This window comes from Colobus angolensis, unplaced genomic scaffold (genome assembly GCF_000951035.1).
Source record: "Colobus angolensis palliatus isolate OR3802 unplaced genomic scaffold, Cang.pa_1.0 Scaffold30, whole genome shotgun sequence".
NCBI lineage: Eukaryota > Metazoa > Chordata > Mammalia > Primates > Cercopithecidae > Colobus > Colobus angolensis.
In genome coordinates this window covers 9,806,550-9,829,808 of record NW_012116266.1, presented here as the reverse complement: position 1 = coordinate 9,829,808, position 23,259 = coordinate 9,806,550, and positions in this window count along the sequence as shown.

Here is a 23,259-nt window from a genome sequence, read left to right as displayed (position 1 = left end):
AGAGCATGTAAGATACTTTTTTTTTTTTTTTGAGAGAGCTTCTCTGTTGCCCAGGCTGTACCCAGGTTGGAGTGCAGAGGTCCAATCATGGCTCACTGCAGCCTCGAACTTCCAGGCTCAAGTGATCTTCCCACCTCAGCCTCCTGAATAGCTGGGACTACAGGTGTACACCACCACACCCTTCGTATTTTTTGTAGAAACAGGGTTTCATCATGTTGCCCAGGTTGGTCTCAAACTCCTGGGCTCAATTGATCTGCCCACCTCAGCCTCCCAAAGTGCTGGGATTACAGGTGTGAGCTGCCACACCCAGCCAGATACAGATTTTTATAATTCTTGAGTGGTGTTATCAATGTCAAAAGATGTAAAGGGGATGATGAAAAGATTTGATAACATAAACTTTCTAAGCTGATTTATTACAAAGGTACCATAAACAAAGCTGAAGGACAAACAACAAACAAGAAAAAAGCTGCAATGCATTTGATAAGGAAATATTTTCCTAGATATATAAAGGCCTATTGCAGATCAGCTATAAAAAAACAAAAAGATGAACACTATGACAGAAGAAAATAGACAAAAGCATGAACAGGTAAGTCACAAATGAAGTACAAATGTCTAATAAATATATGAAAAAAATGCTCAGATTCATTGATAATTAGAGATAAATTGATAACGAGATATAAAATTTTCTCTTTCTTGAAGACAACCTGGCAATATGTATTAAAATTAAACCCATGAATTGCATTTCTAAAAATTGAACCTAAGGAAATTATTAGACAAATGCACAGTAAAATATATCCATAGAAATATATACATGGTAATAACAAAAACTGAGACAAAACTAATTATCCAGAAATAGAGAGTTGGTTATCTAAACTATACAGAGAAATATTAAATAATGATTTAAGAGACTCATAAAGAACATATACATAAAGTATATATAAAGAAGAAATGTAGAGAATTATACACTCATACTGGCTGTTTATGTGATACAATTTTTTTAACTTTCTTCTTTGCACTCACCAGATTACTTAATTAAAACAGTGATGTACATAAGTCATTTAACACCAAAACAAAATCTGTGTATACTTTTGTGAAAATATACTAGCGACTTTTTTAAGTGAAAAAAGTAAGTTTAAGAACAGTACATGTATTGTAGCCTCATTCAAGTAAAAATATGGAAAAATATATAACAAACGAAAGGAGAGAAAAGTCCAGAGGATATATATACCAAGAGGTTTCCTCTGACTACCTTTGGGAATGGGCGATTATAGATGCTTTCCACATAGAAACTTTCTCCATTTTCCTCTGAGTATTTTATTTCTTTTCTCCTTTTTTTTTTTCTAAGTTTGAAGTCTGTATTGTTCTTGTAATAATAAAAAAATTAAGCATGATTTTTAAATTTGAAAAATATCAAATATTTTAACATGAAGTAACTAGGTGCTGGCATACAGTAGGTCTTCATTCACTGCTTTCATTTGTTTATGTGTTTATAAGAAAGGCCCATAAGGCAAACACTAAATCATCAAAAGAGCTCAGCCCCTCACTTCTATCTCACTCCTGTTTGCCACCCAATTGTGAAACAGGGATGGTAATACTAGCCAACCTATTGAGTTATTGCAAAGAATGAGAAAATGTTTCTGTACTTATAGAGTTTGCCTAGTTTCTTATTAAAATGAATAACAACTGTAAAATTAACAAATGACAAGCTTTCTGATTATATACGGCTGCTGTCCAGGCCCTTCCTGTAACTCAGGCCAAATGTCCATTAGTCTAAATGGGAAACATCTTCAGAAAAGCCTGAAATTTTGGCATAAGAATCATTTTTTAACATGTTCCTTCCTGAGTAAATTACTTTGCGAAAGAATTAATAATTGGCTCCATGTCTGGAATCCTGAAAGGGCTGTATATAGCTTGCAGTGAAATCTATGATGCTAATGCTTATTTAGGCACTTAATAAAACATATATGCTTATTATCCAGTAGCTTATTAGAGCTCCTTCACTGCCACCACTGCTGCTTTTGAATCTGCAGAAGACTGCCCCTTGAAAATGTGTTGCTTCCTTATAAAACAGAGTGAGTTTCGAACTGTTATGGAGCATCATTTAAATTTCAACCCAGGCTATTTTAAAAATGGATATCTGGCTGAAAAGACAGTAGAAGTTTCTCTGTTCTATTGTGTAAAGATAGATATTGGCACCTCCCTGGCACTGCAAATGTGAGCCAAACTTCACAGTAAATGGCGTTACAGGGATGGTAGTCTAGAAAATGAGTCCACATGATGGCTCTCCATGGCTACAACAATTCTAACTGACATGACCTCATTATAAAACCTGAATTATATTCTGTTCCAATATCATGTTCTCATCATACTTCCAACAATTATATACTTCTTTAAGGTATTTTTTTTAAAGCCCTATCCTCTCTTAAAACAAACGGCACGTCATAGGCTCAGGTAGCTCATTTTCTGCCCGTGCAACATTTCTTCACAATTCTTGGGAGTGGGGTTATTGAGAATGTGATGTGTTTTCTGTTTCAGTCATAAAAATAAGTACTTGCAACAGCAACACAACCCCTTAGGTATTTATTAGTGCTACCCAAGGAAAAACTAATGGGGAAAAGAGAAACAGACTCCATCTTCATCTTCTTAGGGGATGGAAGTGGGTGTGTGTGAGTAGATTCAAATGGAAAATGAACATGCACACTGGGGAGATTCCAGAAGTACATATTGGGGCATAGAATAAAGATAAACTAAGGCGGCCGGGCGTGGTGGCTCAAGCCTGTAATCCCAGCACTTTGGGAGGCCGAGATGGGTGGATAGCGAGGTCAGGAGATCGAGACCATCCTGGCTAACACGGTGAAACCCCGTCTCTACTAAAAAAAAAAATACAAAAAACTAGCCGGGCGAGTTGGCGGGCACCTGTAGTCCCAGCTACTCGGGAGGCTGAGACAGGAGAATGGCTTAAACCCGGGAGGCGGAGCTTGCAGTGAGCTGAGATCTGGCCACTGCACTCCAGCCTGGGCGACAGAGCGAGACTCCGTCTCAAAAATAAAAAATAAAAAATAAATAAATAAATAAATAAGGCTGCAAGAATAATCTTTGACAAGGTAAGCAAACAAAGAAGGAAGAAAGGAGTGGTGGATGGGGAGAAGGAGAGAAAGATATTTTTTCCCTTTCCTGGTAAAAAGATGTAAAGATGTAAAGATGTAACATAGCAAGGGATTTTCTTTTTTTTTTTTTTCTTTTTGGTATTATTATACTTTAAGTTCTAGGGTACATGTGCGTAACGTGCAGGTTTGTTACATATGTATACTTGTGCCATGTTGGTGTGCTGCACCCATCAAATCGTCAGCACCCATCAACTCGTCATTTACATCAGGTATAACTCCCAATGCAATCCCTCCCCCCTCCCCCTATAATAGGCTCTGGTGTGTGATGTTCCCCTTCCCGAGTCCAAGTGATCTCATTGTTCAGTTCCCACCTATGAGTGAGAATATGCGGTGTTTGGTTTTCTGTTCTTGCGATAGTTTGCTGAGAATGATGGTTTCCAGCTGCATCCATGTCCCTACAAAGGACACAAACGCATCCTTTTTTATGGCTGCATAGTATTCCATGGTGTATATGTGCCACATTTTCTTAATCCAGTCTGTCACTGATGGACATTTGGGTTGATTCCAAGTCTTTGCTATTGTGAATAGTGCCACAATGAACATATGTGTGCATGTGTCTTCATAGCAGCATGATTTATAATCCTTTGGGTATATACCCAGTAATGGGATGGCTGGGTCATATGGTACTTCTAGTTCTAGATGCTTGAGGAATCGTCATACTGTTTTCCATAATGGTTGAACTAGTTTACAATCCCACCAACAGTATAAAAGTGTTCCAATTTCTCCACATCCTCTCCAGCACCTGTTGTTTCCTGACTTTTTAATGATTGCCATTCTAACTGGTGTGAGATGGTATCTCATTGTGGTTTTGATTTGCATTTCTCTGATTTAAATGGGCTGTCCTTTGACTTATCTAAGCCAGAGACACTGCCATCAGCCAAGTACATTTACTGACCATCTACTTAACACCCTCTTTCAAGCTGTGTAAAGTCATTCACATCAGGTAAGACCAAATTCTTAAATTTTGTCAGGCTCTAGGATTTAGATGTTGAAAAATATTAACATCTAGTCATCGAGGATAAGAAGATGATAAATAAATTTCAATGCTAAGCTCAGAGTAGAAAGCATGTTTCAAAACTTTACCCAGTGCTTTTGCAGGTAGGTGAGGAATCATGCGTATGCATTACATAGTAGTTTCTTCAGTTGTCCTTCTTCATCTTGTATGTTAAAGGTTGGGGGGACTGTAATCTCATGTTTTACAAATATGCCCTTTAAAATGTATTGTGTTGCCTAGCCAATTCCTTCATTCACATACTGAGCCCTTGTTATGTAACAGCCCTAGTGTGAAGGGCTAGTAAGACACAAAATTGAATAAGGCAGAGGCCTTATTTATAAGGCTCACACTTTAATGGGAAACAAACTCCTTAATAGATTGTTTCAACTTTGTAATAAATGCTATCACAGTAAAGAATGTCTTTTTTCACCATCAGTCCTTCAAAGTCCAGTTTAAAAGCAGCTATCTCTTAGAAGTTTTCAAAAGCTTCCCTGACCCAGTAGAATTACCCATCCCCACACCTCGTTTCTTCCCATAATACTTTGTTTCTAGGAGAACATAGACTTATAGATTATGGCTAATTACTTACATACATAGATTCTGGGCAAACTGTGAGCAATCTGCAATAGACAGGGGCCAGGCTGCACTCATTTTATGTCCTAGGTGCCTAGCAGAGTAGGTGGCATGTCATAGACACTCAAAAGATGTGACTGAAATTGAACTGAATTTCTGTGAGTCATTTAATTCCCAGCGTGCTGGGTCTTTCATTTGATTATGTCTTTCCTCCAAAAACAATGGGCCAATGAGCCTGGAAGACAAAAAAAAAAATTAGTCCTTGAGGGAAAAAAACAAAACAAAACTGTAGTCAACAGTTTTTCATCAAATTGAAATTGATGTAGCTCCATTATTGTTTCTCTTTTGGTTAATAATGAACAGGCCTTCATAGCAGTGAGGATCTAAGTCGCTGAGAAATAAAGGAGCTAGTATTTGGCTAATATGGCTAATTATGGCTATTTATTTATTTATTGAAATAGAGTCTTGCTGTGTTGCCCAGGCTGGAATGTAGTGGCACTATCTCCACCCACTGCAACCTCCACCTCCCGGGTTCAAGTAATTCTCCTGCCTCAGCCTCCTGAGTAGCTGTGATTACAGGTGCAGATCACCATACCCTGCTGATTTTTGTAATTTTAGTAGAGATGGGGCTTCACCATGTTGGCCAGGCTGGCCTCAAACTCCTGACCTCAAGTGATCTGCCTGCCTTGGTCTCCCAAAGCGCTGAGATTACATGTGTGAGCCACTGTGTCTCCACCTTAATTATGGCTTTAATCAAAAGTAAAATCTTTCCTTATGGCACTTTAGCTTTCTACCTTTGGGTTCCTTTTCAATCTTCTTAAAAATCATTTCTAGAAAAGAGTTACTATTTCCAAGTTAAAAACCTTTTTTGAGGTGCAAGTATTAAATAATTGTTTTAAAAAGCAAATCATATTGAAAATGTACATTTATTAATGCTTATTTTAATATATCTTAAAATAATGTCTTACAGTGAACAACAGATAGAAAATAAACTATTATAATAAAAAGTAGCCAGTTGACAAAAAGTCTTTTTTTCCATTGTCATTCTATTCTAACATTTTTATAACATCTGGCTTCTCAGGGTTACCAAACCTTTACATTTCATGGACATGTAAAAGTTGGAGGCTCAACATAGATTTTGCCAAACTTTTATTTTACCAAATAATGGTTTCAAAAATAAAAATTGATAGCTGCTATTTATTATGACATTATTTCATAAAATAAATAACTTTATAACATACAAAATACAGAAGGTCCTATGAAGATAGACAGACATTTAAAGTGAATAAACCCATTTCATGTCCTTACTATTCTCATTTTACTGTGGATCAGTGAAAATTTTGACATGGTCTTGCAATGTACAGAGTTGGATTTTTTTTTTTTTTTTTCTTTTGGGACTGAGTTTCACTCTTGTTGCCCAGGCTGGAGTGCAGTGGCAAGATCTCAGTTCACTGCAATCTCCACCTCCCAGGTTCAAGCGACTTTCCTGCCTCAACCTCCCAAGTAGCTGGGATGAAAGGTGCTCCCCGAATAAATTTTGTGTTTTTAATAGAGATGGAGTTTCACCGTGTTGACCAGGCTCGTCTCAAATTCCTGACCTCAGGTGATCCACCTGCCTTGGTCTCCCAAAGCGCTGAGATTACAGGCATGAGTCACCATGACTGGCCCAAGTTTTGAAATTCTATATTTTTGTTTCCTCTTTCATTCATTCCTGCATCACTTCATCATCCAACAAAGTCAAAAGAGTTTCTCCTGTGTCCCAGATACTGTGGTAAGAACATTCATGTGTTTTCTCACAGCACTATTGAAACAATCTGTTCCTAACAGGGCTCAGTGAGCACTAGTTCAACTGCATTGAATCAAACTGGATAAATATCACCAGTAAAAGCTGAACCTTTAATAAAGGTTTCACAAAGAAGAATTAAGCACATAGCATTATCAGTTCGTTTAGTTTAAAAAAAATGACCGAGGACTTTTTAAAGGTATAAGTTATAGAAATGCAACTCTGCATATATGATAGCAATGTAGCATTCTAGAAGAATTAAATAGAACACATCTTACTAAGGAAATTTAATTTTTAAGATCAGTTAATGTTAGAGGCAATATATTTACCCTGCACACTGAAAAAAAATTTAAGCAGTATGAAAGAGCATATGGTGAAAAGTCTTTCTCCTTCTTCTGAACCCCAGTTGCTCAAATCCCCCTCCCCAGAGATAACTACGGCAACTATGGTTACCAGATTTTTATGTATCTTTCCATAGATAGTCTATGATTATGCAAACACATATATCCCCATTTTTTCATTTTTACAAAAATGATAGTATACCATGTATACTGTTCTCTCTCCTTTTTAAAGTTCATAATTTATCTTAAGGCTGTGCCACATGAGCGCCCACAGATCTGCTCATTCTTTTGAACATTTGTGTAGTATTTCATTGTGTATGTATACATACTTCATTTAACCTTTGCCTTTTAAGGTTTTATACCATCTTGTGCTATTTCAAATAATAATACCACCAGTATCCTCATACCCAGTTATGTGTACACCTGTAGGATATCTTCCTGGGAGTTGAGTTGCCAGGCCCAAGGGTTTGTACATTTCTAGTGCCCCCTCGCCCTGCCTTTCCACAACAATTTGGAGATTGTAAAAAGTCTGCCCTGCTCGTCACCATGCCGTCTGGCTCTTCTCTAAACAGGCTGAACCTCATTTCTTTATCCCATGGCTCTGAACCCGGCTACACATCACAATCAACTTTGAGGTTTTAAAAATACTAATGCCACCTTCTCAGAGATTCTGCTGTTATTGGTGACTCTAATGTGTAGCTGGTGAAGCCTGGATCCCAGTCTCACTGCTCCTTCTCTGGTCATCCTTTAGTTTGTCCTAGACAGAAAGTAATTCTAAGCAGTAGAGAAAAGACAGTAAAAAGCTCTTGACATCTGATTGCTAAAGTGTTGAATTGTTTGTAAGAAGGTCAATTATTTATATACTAAAGGAGTCTGCAGGGGCAGAATAGGGGTTCCTCTAGCCTTCTCCTTGCTCTCAGCTCCCCCTTTCACTTCTTAACTAGTTCACTTTAAATAGTTCCAGAGATGTCACTGAGTCCTCTGCTCCTTTATTAAATATGGGATGAAAAATCAGTATTAGAAGTCAGAGCAAAATCAAGAATGAGATACAAGAGTCCATTATGATCTGAACTCCTCACTACAAACTTCTTACAGATCTTTAGTTTTTCTCCTTTTCGCATACATTTTTTCCTTTCATTCTCTCTTGTCCTTATCCTCCTTTTCTTCTTTTTGACGTTTCTTTTCTAAAAAGTGTGTCGCTTCTTCAACTTACTAAAGAACTCATTGTTACAAGGATCAGATTATGACTGACAGTATGCAGTCTGAATGATTCCTTAATTTTTGTGTCTAGTAGGTGAAGTCATTATGTAAGTTCTCCTGTGTTCAGTGTTGCAAAAACACCTAACATTAGTCTTTGATAACCATTCATGGTTAGAAGCATCCGTTCCGGAGAAAAGCTGATGAAATACGTAAGCTTTTGCTTCATCTGTTCATTTACAGATGCTGGAAGCTCCACTCGGGGCATTTTTATAAGCTGCTTTATAACAATTAAGCTAGCTGTGGTAGAAAATTAGTTCCAGCATGTTTTACGGGCAGCTACAATTTTGGTTCAAAGACTGAAGAGCATAATCTCAGTGATTCCAAAAGGGAAATACTACAGGCAAATTCCAACATATTTCCCTCTCATGGCTGTTTGAGGAATCACTGACACCTCACATTGCCGTGCTTCTTCCTGTTTAATAAGTGAAAAGGATAATAATTGTGGATAAACTGGGAAGGAGTGAGTGTGGAAGCTGTTCTCTATCGGGAGTGGAATGTTGTACCCTTAGTATGATAAGCTGATCCCATTCCATTAAATCACAAAGCTGTGCCCTCTCTGTGCATCCCATACGAACGGCTGAAGAAAATTCGTGGAATTGCTAACACTGGCTGCAGCTGTCAGGAAATGATACTAATTAGTTTAATTTGCAATAACACAAGCACTTAACTCTCCAAATAATCTGAGTTAGTTAGTCAGTTTTTATATTATGACAATGACATGTTTAAGAGACTCCGGAGCACTGCTTTTTTGACCTTTGACACACATTTCTGATAAAGCAGCACATCAAAGATGTTTTGCTTTCCTCCTCCATTATTCTTTCATCTGTTTCATTGGGAATTATTTGATAAATGAGATGGTTTGGTAGTTTTACATAACAGAAAAGAAGCTACGATTGGTGTCTTAAAAAGCACACATTAGCCAAAGAAGTATATTTTTGAAAAGAAGTGATCACTGTATCAAACGAACAACACCTCTCAGATCACTAAATCCCCTAGAATTCACGCATTCACATTTAATCCTATCCATTGTTTTTTTTCCCCTCCTTTACCCTTTTTTGGTGCTTGTCAGCTTAGGAAAAGGGAGCTCAAATGGTGAGTTTCACTTTCCCTCTTACTCCATTTCCTTTCTCTGTTCTCAGGCACAGCCAGCTGCTACTGTTTCTGCTCCTTCTCCTGACAGGCGAATGTTTAATGTCTCTTTCTCCTGTCCCCTTTCTATACACTTGGTATCAACATCTCTTTCATGAAGTCAAAGAGGAAAAAGCTCTCAAAAACATTCACATACATATTAAATGAGCTTCATCTGGAGTCTCCTGGGGTGCCTCTGACTGGGAACCTGCGGCTGGACAGGCTTGATTTGCACCTTCATTCGTGTTATGTATTTTTTCCATTCCACAGGAGGCCAGGGGTTTGCGGCTGCTACAAAGCACATGAACAATTTCAGACCCTAATGGAATCCTTGTCTGATTAACCACTTAGATCCGGGGAGGTGGTCTGGGAGCAGGGATTCCTGCTAAATCGAGTTCCTGGGCTTTGAATGACTTTACACAACAGTTGATTATTTTCATCAGTGCCTCAATTTCTCAGCTATCTTTTTTTTTTCTCTTTAATTAAATATAAAGCACAACCTAGGTCTGTGGTTCTTGTTAAGACTTCGGAAAGAGAAGTATTATGAATTTCGTTTGTTATTCAAATGGATGAAAAGTTGCCTGGCCTGTTGGAGAAATTTTCCTCATAGAGAACCATATGTGGACTCAGTGATTTTTAAAAGGAAGGGTTGAATTTGAGTTTCCCTTTCCCCTCCTAACTGTGGTTCAGAGGTAAAAGCAAAAAGCAAAATATTATTTTCTTTTGGAAGATTTGATCATAGTCAATTAGAGTTAAATTTAAGATCAAACGTCTAGTGGTTGCAGGACACTGCTCTGCCATATCTTGTTTTTAAAGTTAATTCCTGGGCAAACTAGAACAAGTTTTAGTTTAAAAAATTTGCAACATTGAGGTCTTTTATTCAAATGATGTATAAAGTTGATGTCAGATCTAAAAAAAAAAAAAATCACTCCAAAAATGGATCAGATACTCTTGAAATGGGGAGATGGTGCACGATGTTGAAGGAAGGGCATTAAAACAGATGCTAAATAATTTTAGTATTTGCCCAATTTGGAAATTCTGCCTCACTGGAGCATGTATCACTGAAGCCACTACAGTTAATATTCTGTCAATGTTTCCATCATAAATAAGCCTCAGTGTTGAAAGCTTTATAATTTGGTTATAAAAATTTGCTTTCTACTAAAATTTGATGGGATACACAGGATCCAGTTGTCCCAGAGAGAGACTGTTTTAAAAACATTTGGGAGGAATAAATAAAGAAAGATTAACATATTGTGAAATGAGAATCAGAACTTTTATACCATATTTGTTTAGAGGTCTAAACAGTGACATATTTAGATAAATCTTGGCCCTAAAGTGAAATTTTAGAAAGAATTCACTTATCCACTGGTAACTACCGAATAAACATGCCTCTAGTGCTCCCTTGCCCTCCACGCCCCCAACATTCAGGGGCAAGTTAGGTGATATTTAGCAGTGTAGACATTATGGAGAAAAAGATGCTAAGGTCTTCTCTTTTTTCCTTCTTGCTCTAACCTGATTTCACTTTCCATTTTATCTTTTTTTCAAAATTTTTAGGTAATTAATACCAAGGACCTGGGGTACTCATCATCACTCGCCCTAAAGGTAACTCCCATAAATTTAACAGATTTAGCTAAAATAGTGTTACTGTGGGAAAGTTTCTTTTTTTAACAAAAAAAGAATGATTGGACCACAGGAGCCCAAGAATCTAATCTAGGTCCTACTGCTAACTGGTTGTGTGACCTTAGGCATGTCATTTAATCTCTATGGGGACTTTACGTTTTCTCAACTATAAAATGTGTGTGTTGACATTCCACTCCTTACGAGCACAGTCTTGTCATCTTAGGTGAAAGGAGCATGGTTGATGAAGGCTCAGAGTTCCCTCATAACACTTTGCAAATGCCTCCTGTGGAATTAATAGAACTTGTGGCTTCCACAATGGTTGGGGAATGCTTGTCTCTCTTAGGACCTCCCAGCTTTGTGGAGAATGCTTTGAGTTTAGCTATAAGTATGGCTGTAATGATTGAACAATGATAACATCTGTGTAAACTATTTTATAAAGCACTTTTCTTTTGAATATACAATCTTTTTTCATCTCACAAAGCACTTAGGACATTGATATAGAAAAGAAAACTGAGATCAGTGAGATTCAATAAGGTGGCCAAAATGGAAAGTGTTGGAACATTCTAAAACTGACTTCCATGCTCTTTCTGCAGACTGATCACTAACTTCCTAATGCTTCTTAAAAATTAATGGAACTTAATTTAGGATCTATGGGCATGAGAGGATACATCTCTATGTTGGTGCATGCTTGCCTGTGAACAGGTGCTTTTGTTTTTCTCCCATAGTTCTGATATGGTCAAAAGAGTCAGCAACACATCCTTGCACTCCACCTTTGCACCTCAGCCCACCAATGTTCAGATGTTGGGATTCACGTTCAGCCACAGGCTTACTTAATTCCAGCTGCCAGAGGGCTCTCTGTCTGGCTTGTACAACCCCTTCAAAGCAGCCAAGAAACACAGATGCTCTTAGATTATTATAGCTGAGCGAGCTCTCCTGACATTATTTCAGCCCCGACTCTCAGTTTCCAGAAGAGACAAAAAGTCCTCAAAGACCTGAGAGTTCACCCAGCTGGCTAGTGGAAGTACTGGGACCAGAACCTGGTCTCTAGGGTCAAACACAACAGCCTCTCCATCTCCACTTCATAAGCCAAGAAGACCGTTGTAGAGAGAAACCACTGAGGCCTATTTAAATGAGCAGATTACGCTACTAATTGAAGGCCTAGATAGGGCACTGGACACGGCAGGTGTGGCTGTGGTTTGTAAACCTGTCTCTCCTCTTCAGTTCTTCAAATGTTATATGCATTCATCCCCCATAAGCACCTCTCTGTTTTCCATGTCCCTGCTTCCTACACTTAAATATACATATGTGACACAGTGACTACTTACCAACATTTGCAAATCTTACTTGGGTCCTTAAACTTATTCACATATAATTCTTAATGGTCTGCTCTCTGACACATGAAAGAAATTCAACCCTTAATTCAGAACAGCGGATTAAGGGGCCAGGTGCGGTGGCTCCCACCTGCAATCCCAGCACTTTGGGAGGCCGAAGAGGGCAGATTACTTGAGGTCAGGAGTTTGAGACTAGCCTAGCCAACATAGTGAAACCCGTCTCTGCTAAAAGTACAAAAATTAGCCTGGTGTGGTGGGGGGTGCCTGTAATCCCAGCTACTCAGGAGGCTGAGGCAGGAGAATCGCTTGAACCTGGAAGGTGGAGGTTGCAGTGAGCCGAGATCACACTACAGCATTCCAGCCAGGGAGACAGAGCGAGACTCCGTCTCAAAAAACAACAAACAACAACAAGAAAGCTCTCCTTTTTCAGCTATAAAAAAGGTACCCTAACTGACACAAAAGATGGGTTACATGACATGTTTGGATTACAGTAGGACAGAGAAGGAACAGAACCAGGAGATACAGCAGGGTGAACAAAAATCAAAGAGCCAGCTGTTGCTTTGTACAGTAAATGAAACGCCAATACTATCTAGAATGCAAGATGGTTTTCAATATTTCTGGTCAAATATTCAAGGTCTCAACTATAGAAAAAAACAAAAAAGAACAATGCATTCTCTTACCAGAAATATTCAGCAGTTTTGCCTCATAAATCAGTTGTTTGAAACCAAAAAGACCTAGCTATTATCCTCTCATATTACAACAGTGACCACAATAGTGTAGGGAAACTGACATTTTGGTCTTCTCCTGGGGGAAAGGCCAGACCTGCTGGGAATGGTACCCACAGTGGATGACATTCTGGTTTTGCTTCTTAAATCCATTATTATTCAGAACCTGCTGCAATCCAGATAACATCTCTTATTTCTGAGGGGTATCACTTGCCTTTGTGATTTTTGTCTGTACTTCAGTAAACAAAATTCAAAGATTCTAAGGAATTAAAGAAGGTCTTGGAGTCAGCCAAGTGAATTGAAGAAAACAAGTGATGTGTTGATTGCATAGACTCAATCAAAATACAGGGCTAGTAGACAGCACACTTACAACATACAAAATATTCATTGGACAGAGGAATCTCAATGCCACCTTAACATCCTTGAGTCCCTGAGTTGCATTGCATTTACTAGTCTCCCTCAGGGAAGACAATATGCTACATAATGTGACTATTTGAAGGGACAGAGCCACCATAGTGGAGACTCTGGCAAGTGATTCCACATAGCATATACCCTTCAGGTCAGAAAAACTCAATAGAAGAATACGGGATGGCTTCTGTTGCCTTGTGGGGCTATGGCAAAGTGTGTTGTGTCCGCTACCAGAAGAAAACTCAATTTGGGTTTCACATAGTCATTCTCGACATGTACTCTAGGGGCTCTTTAATTGTTGTTCAGTAACTTAACAGGTCCACTTTTGAAGCAGAAGTCACTTTGCATATTGAGGTACACAGGTGATCTCTCTCCCTTGTTTGCAGAGATCAGCTTTAAGATTACGTGTGTTTGTTCAAAATGCACCCCCTACAAGACATGAGGGCTGCTTACTATAACCAGTAATTTAGAAACAATAAGAACCCTTTTCAGTAGAATTATAATGTGGTTGTCTGATACCCCGAATGCCCCCTTGCCAAAGCTTCACTTATAATCAACATGAGAAATGCAGCATGAGTTGGCTGTGGCCTTGAAGAAAGGATTGGGTGGAAGGGGAGTTTGTGCCACATCAGGGCCTGCCTGGTGAAACTTTACTTTTCCCCCTTGGACACAACAATACAGAATTATCCCCATCTATGCTTCCACCCTCCCTAACTTGGACTGCTGTCACCTTTCCTGGCACAAGAAATCAGTAACAGATGTCCCAGGACTTGAATAAGAAAACAGAGATCATAGGGTACTTTGTAATATGCTCAAACCTTATCCTGGAGCTTACATACAATTAAATTAAACTATGACAGGATTTATGCTTCAACAGAGTCTAACACTTTGGAACGTTCTCCCTTTTGGTAAAATTTTAAACTGTCCCTTGAAATAATTTACAATAGCTAGACTTACTCTACATCTCATATTACTGATTAAAACACAGTGCCTAGTTATTCCAATGGAGTATATATTAATATGAGGCATACACACTCAGATTTGTATGCGTAGAGCTCTGAAGGTTGTTGTTTTTTTTTTTAAAAAAAAAAGTGTCTTTCATTGGAAACATGAAGGACAACCTTACTTGGATTATAGGAGATCAAACACCGGGAGATAATAACAACTGTGAACATGTGTTAGGTTACTTGTGTATAGCAACACGGTTTATCTCGATCTGGATTGCTATATGCAGTTTTGGTTACTACAGCTCAAGAAATTCAAAACAAATTGAAAATTTATCCATAGAGGGATGTGGAAAAATAATCCTGGGTTTTAAGGGGTTTCTTTGCCAAGATTAGGCTGCAAAAGTAGCACATTTTTAACTGGGAGGATAAAAACTAATCAAAGTTAAAGAAATCATGAAAAGTGTCAATACTCATTTACCTAAGCCTAGATCTGCAGATGTAGGAAATAGTGGTTTTAGATCGGGTAAAAAGAAGTTCACGTTTCATAGTGAACTTAAAAACTTTGTTACCTCAAATATTTGAGAAGCCAATCTATTTAGATGGGATCATGGATGTCAAGTTCAAATTGTGAAGGGAAGATGGAACTACCTGGGGAATGTATTTAGTGATCTTGATGTGATATTGTAGAAAGAGCCCCTGACACCCCTGTCTATCAAAAGTGCATCGAGGCGCTGACCCAAGAGGGTATTCCCATTTTTCCTCTGACTTTGATGAGGAGAAAGGACGAGTTCTATGATTTCACTGAGCTCTCAGGCTACCACAATCTGGAACCCATAGTAAGGAGGCTTTGGGGCTTCTTCTACCAGAAACAGAAGTAGTCACAATACATCATTTCTTACAATACTGTTAGGATGCATGTTATTTCTTTTATGAAAAGAAATGATGCACAGGTCTGAAAAAGTCTCACTAGCAGTAAGAACTTCAATATAAATACAGTAATTGGGGGTAAATGCATTTTATCGAATGCCTCTATTAAAGTAAAATAAAAGCATCAGTGCCATTTTCTTTGTCACAGTCACTGGAAGCCTATAGATCATTAGTGCAAATTAAAAACAACAAAGGTTAAAAGTGCATTGTAAGGCATATGCAAGAATCGCATTAATCTTGCCCTTTGGATGCTCTTTACAGTGTCTTGTCAAATTGAACATCAGGACTGTCCTACGTGGACCAAGAGACAATAATTCCAAATGTCTCTGCTGGGGACTGCTTTGACCAATTGCAACTACTGTGAGAAGAATGACAGTGTTGCTGGGAGTTTGCCTGGCCCCAGGTCTCTCCAAACAGTTCCTGGGCTTCTAGGGGGCTGGAAAAATTCAATATATAATTTTGCTGTGACCTCCTCTTCCTGGGACCTGTCAGTGTTTGATACCAAGATGGACCCTAGGGACTGGTCACCGCTACTATAGCTCCTTAGCTGCAGCTGTTCAAGCTCACAGGCTGAGGGGGAAGAAGGAAAATAAAGTTTTTAATGGCTTGACTAGTTACTGATAGAGCCTGGTGCCCATATCTTCCCTTGAAAGAAAGATACTCTTTATAGCATACAGACTATGAGTGAATGAGAAGGAAAACAGCAAAGTGGTGGGAGATAAAGAAACCAAGTAAAATGTCCCTCTATCCCCTCACTCTTCCAGGTTTGGGGAAATGCTGGTATGATTCAAACCAGTGAAACAAACAAACAAACAAAATTTACTTTTTTCTCTTGGATTTGAACTTAGTAATATTATCATTTGAAGTGTAAGTACCACTACCTGGGGCCCCACTGTAATCAGCATTTTAATTCGTGAAGAGGTCTGCAGTGGCTCTGAATGTCTTATTTTAGGAAAGTAATAAAAGTTGGTTTTATCAGTTCTAGGACCCTGGGGTCTCTCTGACCCCCAAACCCCTGACCCAATTCACAGGGCCATTCCAGTGGGCCGCCTCTCCTGTTACACGGTGTTGGAAACCTAGGACTCTTTTGACAGTTACTAAGAGAAGGGGGAATATCATCCATAGATTTTTTTTTTTTTCTAAATGTTAACTAAAAGTACCTTATCTATGCTGCTGCCCTAACTACCTCACTAATTCTGGTACCAAAGTCATGCTGTTAAGGAAATAGCTGATTTAAACAAAGCAGGAGTATTTTTAGAACAATAAAAAACCTATTCATGATATCTAATTATGCAAACTGTGAACAAGAAGATGCTAGTCTTGCATTAGCTGAGACTTGAACTCTTGTTATAATTTGCTCTTTTTTCGCAGCAGAAAGCAGTTCTTTTTTGTCGCTTTACTGCCTTAGCGTGGCTTGGTGCTTTTGGCAGACTCAGTGCAGGTCACCGCAAAGTGTTTCTGTTGCTGCGGTAGACTGCAGTTAGGGAGCGTGGCAGGATAATGTATTGTAATGCAGATTACGGTGGTTTGCTGCTGCGTGATTCACAGATATGATTGCATCTAATTTCAGAAATAAGTGGAACCGTCTGCTCTTTTGTGTTAGCTGAAAGCTGTTCGATGGCATTCAAATGACTGCTGCCTTTGCACCTAGAAAAAGATAAAAGAAACCCACCCGTATCACAGCAATAACTTTCCTCATTGTACCCCCCCAAATTCAGCACCATACTGGCTTTTATGAGAATCATAGTTCTTTCATCTTTCCTCCAAAAAATAATATGGTCCCATGTTTTGGGGAGTAGATATATTTTGTTTTATTAAATTTTCTCATCTCGTCCTCTTGGAGAGGGACCATGCTAAATGTTCGTTTCCCTCACTCGGTCTCTCCTGTGGCTCTGTAACAATGCCGTTCTGACTCTAGAAGAAAACATCTCCATGTAGACCTGCAGTGAGAAGTTCCTAAGGAGTGGCTTGGCATCGTGATATTTGGTAACTTTATGAAGCCTGTGGATCACTGGAGCTTTTGCAACTAAAAAATAATTGCGGTTTTAATTATGAATCACATTCGTTTAGGCTGTTGGTTCTTATCAATTTGTAGGTTTTCATCTAACCTTCCAGCTCCTTGGACTCCACTTCTAAGGGGAGCAGCTCTCCAAAAGCAGGCGAATCATGCACACACTCTTTCCTCTTCTTTGACCACACACAGTCCTATCCCCTTTATGAAATCAGCCTCCCCCAGTTTGAATTTGCATCCCCTAATTATGTGCTTTCTTAAATGTTTGTTTTCCGTTGCTCTAACTTTGGTTTTACATATCTCTCTAAAAAAGCCCACAGAAACAAGTTAACTATACTTTTCATACCAAACAGAAATTAAACCTAGGTAACAAACCCTTTGGCAGGAAAACAGTGGGATTTCCCAATGAGCCACATGAACGCAGAGGATGCTGGAAGCCAGCAGAGTCACTTGGGACCCGCAGAGCACAGAGGTTAACAGGAGGGGACATCCATGTGCAATTTAACACTGACACTTAATGTTGTTCAGGCCCTTTATGAGACAAAACCAAGCACAGGCATTGTTCATTTCTTATTTAACACTGAGAAAAATTCAAAGCTGTGTATAAGCACAATATTAAGGACGTGGAACCAGAGGGAAGAAATATTCAAACGCAGGCACCTCCTTCAGCCTGACTCAGCCTTCTTAGAGGCTAACCCTATTTCCCCAGGCAGGAGGTCTTATGATGACAGGCCTTTATTTGACCCATAAAAAATATAAATCTCTCTCACAATGAGCTCTCATAAATGGAGCGATTGTATGACTCCATTTTCTGGATACGATCTTTAGAAATTATCCTGTATCTAGCCTTTAAAGTGTATTCAAGAGGCATTTCATTTGGGTGGATAGGAGTGTAAGATACGATGCATATAAAATTCTGCCAGGTTTTTTCAGATGCAATTGTTCATGCTGTAAACTTTGAGATTGTCTGATGACTGGGTCATTTTACAACTGCCTTCACTTATCTTCACAGCAAAGGGCAAAAGGACTGTGACTGTCAGGCTGTAGCCAGAACCTTTAATAAAACGCCATGGGAGAGTTCCTCCCCAGCACAATAACTTATCAAAAACATCTGATGAGTACCCTGTGTGTCCGAGATAGAAGACCCCTTCCTCTCTCCACCCACACACTAGGGTCTATACTATGGGAAGAGTATAATTATCCCACTGATGGGAAACTCTAGATGGGGGGAAAAGCTTATTAGAAAACATAGATTTTGCAAAGAGCTAAAGATGTGGTTCTCTTTATATTTTTTAAAACTAATTATAATATTTAATATCTTTTCCTCCCATTTTAAGTATTAGCTATCTACTTCAGAGGAAAGCACTACAACCTAGAAGTATTTGGAGGAGGGTGTAACTCCCACAAAATACCCTTCTCTGCTTCACTTCATAACCTATTCAGTTTGAGACATAATGCCAGGAAAGAGGCAATATGGCAGGGTGTGGGAAATCATTTTCTACTTTGCTAATTCTTAATGTCACTCAAAAAATAATAAGTTAAACCCTTTCTGCGGACACAAAAAGAAAAAAGTATTTTCTGTTAACACAATGATAAACTTTACTGTCATTCAGAGGCGGTCAAGAGTGTCAATGGGACAAGCCAAATCCACAGAAACAACAGTGCTTTGCATCTGGAGCTAAGAAATTTAGGTTTCCTCCTAGCACCAGTTACCTAGAGAAAGCCTCAGTTGTACCATCTATAAAATGGAGATTTTGCCTGCTAGTCTTCACAGAGATATGCAAATTAAGAAGTTTCTTTAAGAGTGTTTTTAAATGTATACTATTTTAAGCTGCTGCACACAGTTGGACATGGCACACACAGCTGGGATTTAAAAGCAGAAAAGACATCAGCAAGGTGATTCTACTGGGACAGAGTCTGTAACTCCATGGCAACTCTCAGAGATATGATAACTATGTCATTGGTTACAGCTTGGGCAGGGCACTTTGTCACTGACTGCCAATAACATTGCTCACGTTGGCCAGGCACGGTGGCTCACGCCTGTAATCTCAGCACTTTGGGAGGCCGAGGCAGGTAGATTGCTTGAGCCCAGGAGTTGGAGATCAACCTGGAAACATGATGAAACCTCATCTTTATTAAAAATGTGAAAAATTACCCAGGCATGGTAGTGCGTGCCTATAATCCCAGCTACTCGGGAGGCTGAGCAATTGCTTTGAACCTGGGAGGAGAAGTGCTTGAACCTGGGAAGCGGAGGTTGCAGTGAACCGAGATCATGCCACTGCACTCCAGCCTGGGAGGCAGAGTGAGACTCCGTCTCAAAAAAAAAAAAAAAAAAAAAAAAATTGAGGCTCAAGTTACAAAGGACACCCTCCGTGGAAAACTTTGAGAACGAGAGAATGAACAGGTGTGTCGTTGCTTCTTTCCTTAATACAGATGGGGTTAGCCTTCTTATCAGCAAGGCCAGGACTCAGCCTGCATGTGTTAACAGCACACCAGTGTGGAGAGCTTTTTCTCCTTCATACGCAGCAGAGTAATAGCTCGACTCAGTGCACGCATTAAGTCCATGCACAATATTCCTAACCGGTCTGTAGATGCCTTCAGAGCTGACACTTTCCTGCCTCTTCCTGTGCCTGCCTTAGACCACATGCCAGCGTTACTTAGGGAAAGAGATGATGATTCCCTGTCATTGTTTTTGAGTAATGAATGGGCAATTACCAAACTCTTCTGGAAACTCCTGTCTTCTCAGAGCCCTAATGGAGCATTTGATTCCAAGTATTGGGAACGTAAATAGCAGTGAGGGTGCCCACATATTTCAAAGGCTGTAGAAATTACATTGCACAACTTAAACCACCAGAAGTTAAATGGCTTTCTGAAAGGATACTGCTGGGATATTTTTCATCACTTTTACAATATTTTTTTTCCTTGCTGTCATTTAAATAGATCCTTGGAAACTTGAAACTTAAATCTATTTCCTTACCCAAAGTTTTCCTTTCAGCATACACACACACACACACATAACTGCTTTGTTATTTTAGGATCACTCATGGGCCGGTGGCACCGATTTTTTTTAATCGAAAAAACACATAAAAGCTTTTTCTCCACATATTTGCTCCACACATACTGCGTCTCAGAATGGTAAATTAAAGCCACATAGGCAAAAAAAAAGAAAAAAAGAGAGAGAGAAACATCCTCATTTACTATAGAGAAGCAAGGGTTTTGGGCATAGGCCTCTTTCCAGATCCATCAACAATTTTTCTTTCTTTTTTTGGTATTTCTTTAAGGATTAAATTATGTAAACCAAATACGTCTAAAATAATTTTATTAGGTGCAAGGTTTATGTAATGTTTGCAGCTAGCACTCATAGCAAAAACAACCTTCACACTCTTCACATATGAAGCTCGAAAATAAATCTGATTTTCATAATAGCTTGAATTCACATACATTGTTGGTGAAAAGCTACAAAAATATGCTTTGTGTTAGCTCTGCTAACTTTATATTCAATTTTTCTTTTAAAAATTTAATTGCATTTCCCATTGTTTCTATTGCATTCTTATAACACAGTTTGTGCTCCCTTTGGTAGCTAAAATTACACCTGTAACTGTCCAAAACTATTAGTAAAGTCAGCTTAGCTTGTGGGATAAAGTATCTGTCTTGTATTTCAGACAGATTGTGTTCCAACACCATTGTGGTCAGATTTTTATTAAAAATTCTTCATATTTCTTTTCTCTTTGTGCCAAACAAATCGCTACATTTTCAACACTTAATCATCTTCCTCATCTAAAAATATTTCCACATTAAATGAAAATATTTAAACTTCTTTTTGATGCAGCAAAACTTAGAACATTGTACAGTCTGGTTTTCATAAAGTTCTGCAAAAGAGCAGCATGCGTATAGAAGCAACTATTGTGAATAATTGTCAAGGTCAAGGGGAGAAATGCAATGGTTAGCGATGGGATGGTTCTTTCCCTGAGATTTCAGATGGACTACTTCAGTAGGGAAGTTTGTTCCCTTTTTTTGAGAAACATCTTTGAAAAGCTAGCACTGGTGATGACAATTGGGGCTTCCCTTAATGGAGAGATTTCCCTCAGTGTCATGGAACTTCTGAAGTTCATTTATGCCAAGAAGGAAGTGCACCAAGACTTGACCCCTTTCCCAAATGGCCCTGGGTGAAATCCTTCATTACATGCTGCCCTTATAGTTAGTATCCAATCAAGAAAACAGAAGCTTCTCTAAGCATTTAAAGCAAATTAAGTTTAACACAGTGAATTGGTTACACTGATGCTGGAAGAGAACAAGAAGCCCACAAGGGACACCTAGGAAACCCAGAGGTTAAAACAGAAGGAAGCCATGGGGTCCCCTAGATTAGAGGGACAGAGGAGAAGGTGAAGCTAGAGCTAGCTGGAGACAGTTGGCTGGGATATCACCTGAGGCAGCAAAGGAGGGGACAGCATGGCCCCTTGACCAGGGCTAACAAGATCACCTTCCTGGGTCTGCATGTGATATGAGCCTGCAGTGGTCCTGCTCCAGCTTTGGGTCCTCCACCATTGAGGAATGCTTGGGGCTACAAGGAGGTGCCTATGGCCTCAGGGCCTGTGTAACTCCTTCTAGGCCACACTGAGACTCTCTATCCCAATGGTCTGAGCCCACTCCCAGGGACTGTGCAGGCCTCTGGCCTTCTCCTCAAGTGGGACACACCTCCAGTGTTCATTTCAGGTGGCCCAAGAGCCCCAGAGCAGGTGTTTGAGGGGAGGGGGAAAAAGCCTGGACATGGTGACAAGGATGTCTATATATGTGTATGACAGGTCACAAGAAGCAAGTGGGTAGCAGGCCAGAAGCCAGGCCAAAGCAGAGGCCAGGGTTGGGGTCAGGGTCTGGACCGGGAGGCAGAGCCTGGAGCCAGGGTTAACTCTTTCCATACCACTATGTCCAGGTGTGAAATTCCTGGAGTCTAAGAATTCTAACTCAAACTAGCCTTCCAGTTGATGTGAAAGTATAGTTCTGAGGTAGGAGGCTAGAATGTGCTTTATGTAACAATTTGTTAGTTTGTTTTAGAACTTGTAAACATCTGGATATGTGATATGGGATCTCCATTTGACCTTCTACCTCTTACTCTGTAAGTGTTAGGGGTGGACCTAGGCAGAGAAGAAATACTTTTGGCTTCTCCTTTTCTCTTACCTTTCAACCTCCCACCAGTAGCTGTCACTGGCTGACCCTGATGATACAGGCTCTGTAAAATACAGGGAGGAGCAGAGGAAGTGAGAAAAGGACTTGAGAGCAAAGAGGCTCAGGGCTAGGACACCCACCCAACAAGGGTTGAGGGGCTCTGAGTCCCCTAGGTCAAAATCATATGCCCCCTTTTATACTAGGTTTATAATCTATTATTTAAAGCAAAGTTTAAATGCATGTCCCACTTGAGTTTCTTCCTTCCAGTTTTCTCTCTTCTTTCCTTCTTCCCAGCATTCTTTAAAATGCAAAAACTCCTGAGACTGGTGGCAGATTAAACTTCCAGTGCCTTAGTGTGAATGAATCTGTTAAATATTTTTCTGGTCTGGAAAGCCTGGGGCAGCTTAAGAGAACAGGCTGTCCAGGAAGAGAAAGAAGGGAGTAGATTGGTCATCTTGTGACTTTCTGTAAAAGTCATTTTGTAAAAATATACAAATTATAAGAAACAAGTTATCAATGACAACATCCAGTCTGGGGAGCAAATGGTACAATAATTTTAAGATTGAGATCAGCCTGAACCTCAGTCTCGATTTTTATATACCTATGTGACTGAATGAATGTGCTTAACAATTCGTTGCCTCGGTTTCCTCATCTGTAAAACAGGGATGATAATAATAAAACAACCTTTAGGAGTGGCAGCGAAGTGAAGTGAACCAAGGAAAGTATATAAAGTGCTTTGTGTAGTGCCCATTGTTAGCAATGACTCAATTAATACCAGCAATTAAGATTAGCTTTAAGCTGCATAATGACGCCCACAGATGTCCATGTCCTAATCCCCAGAGCCTGTGAATAGGTTATTTTATATAGTAAAAGATATTTTG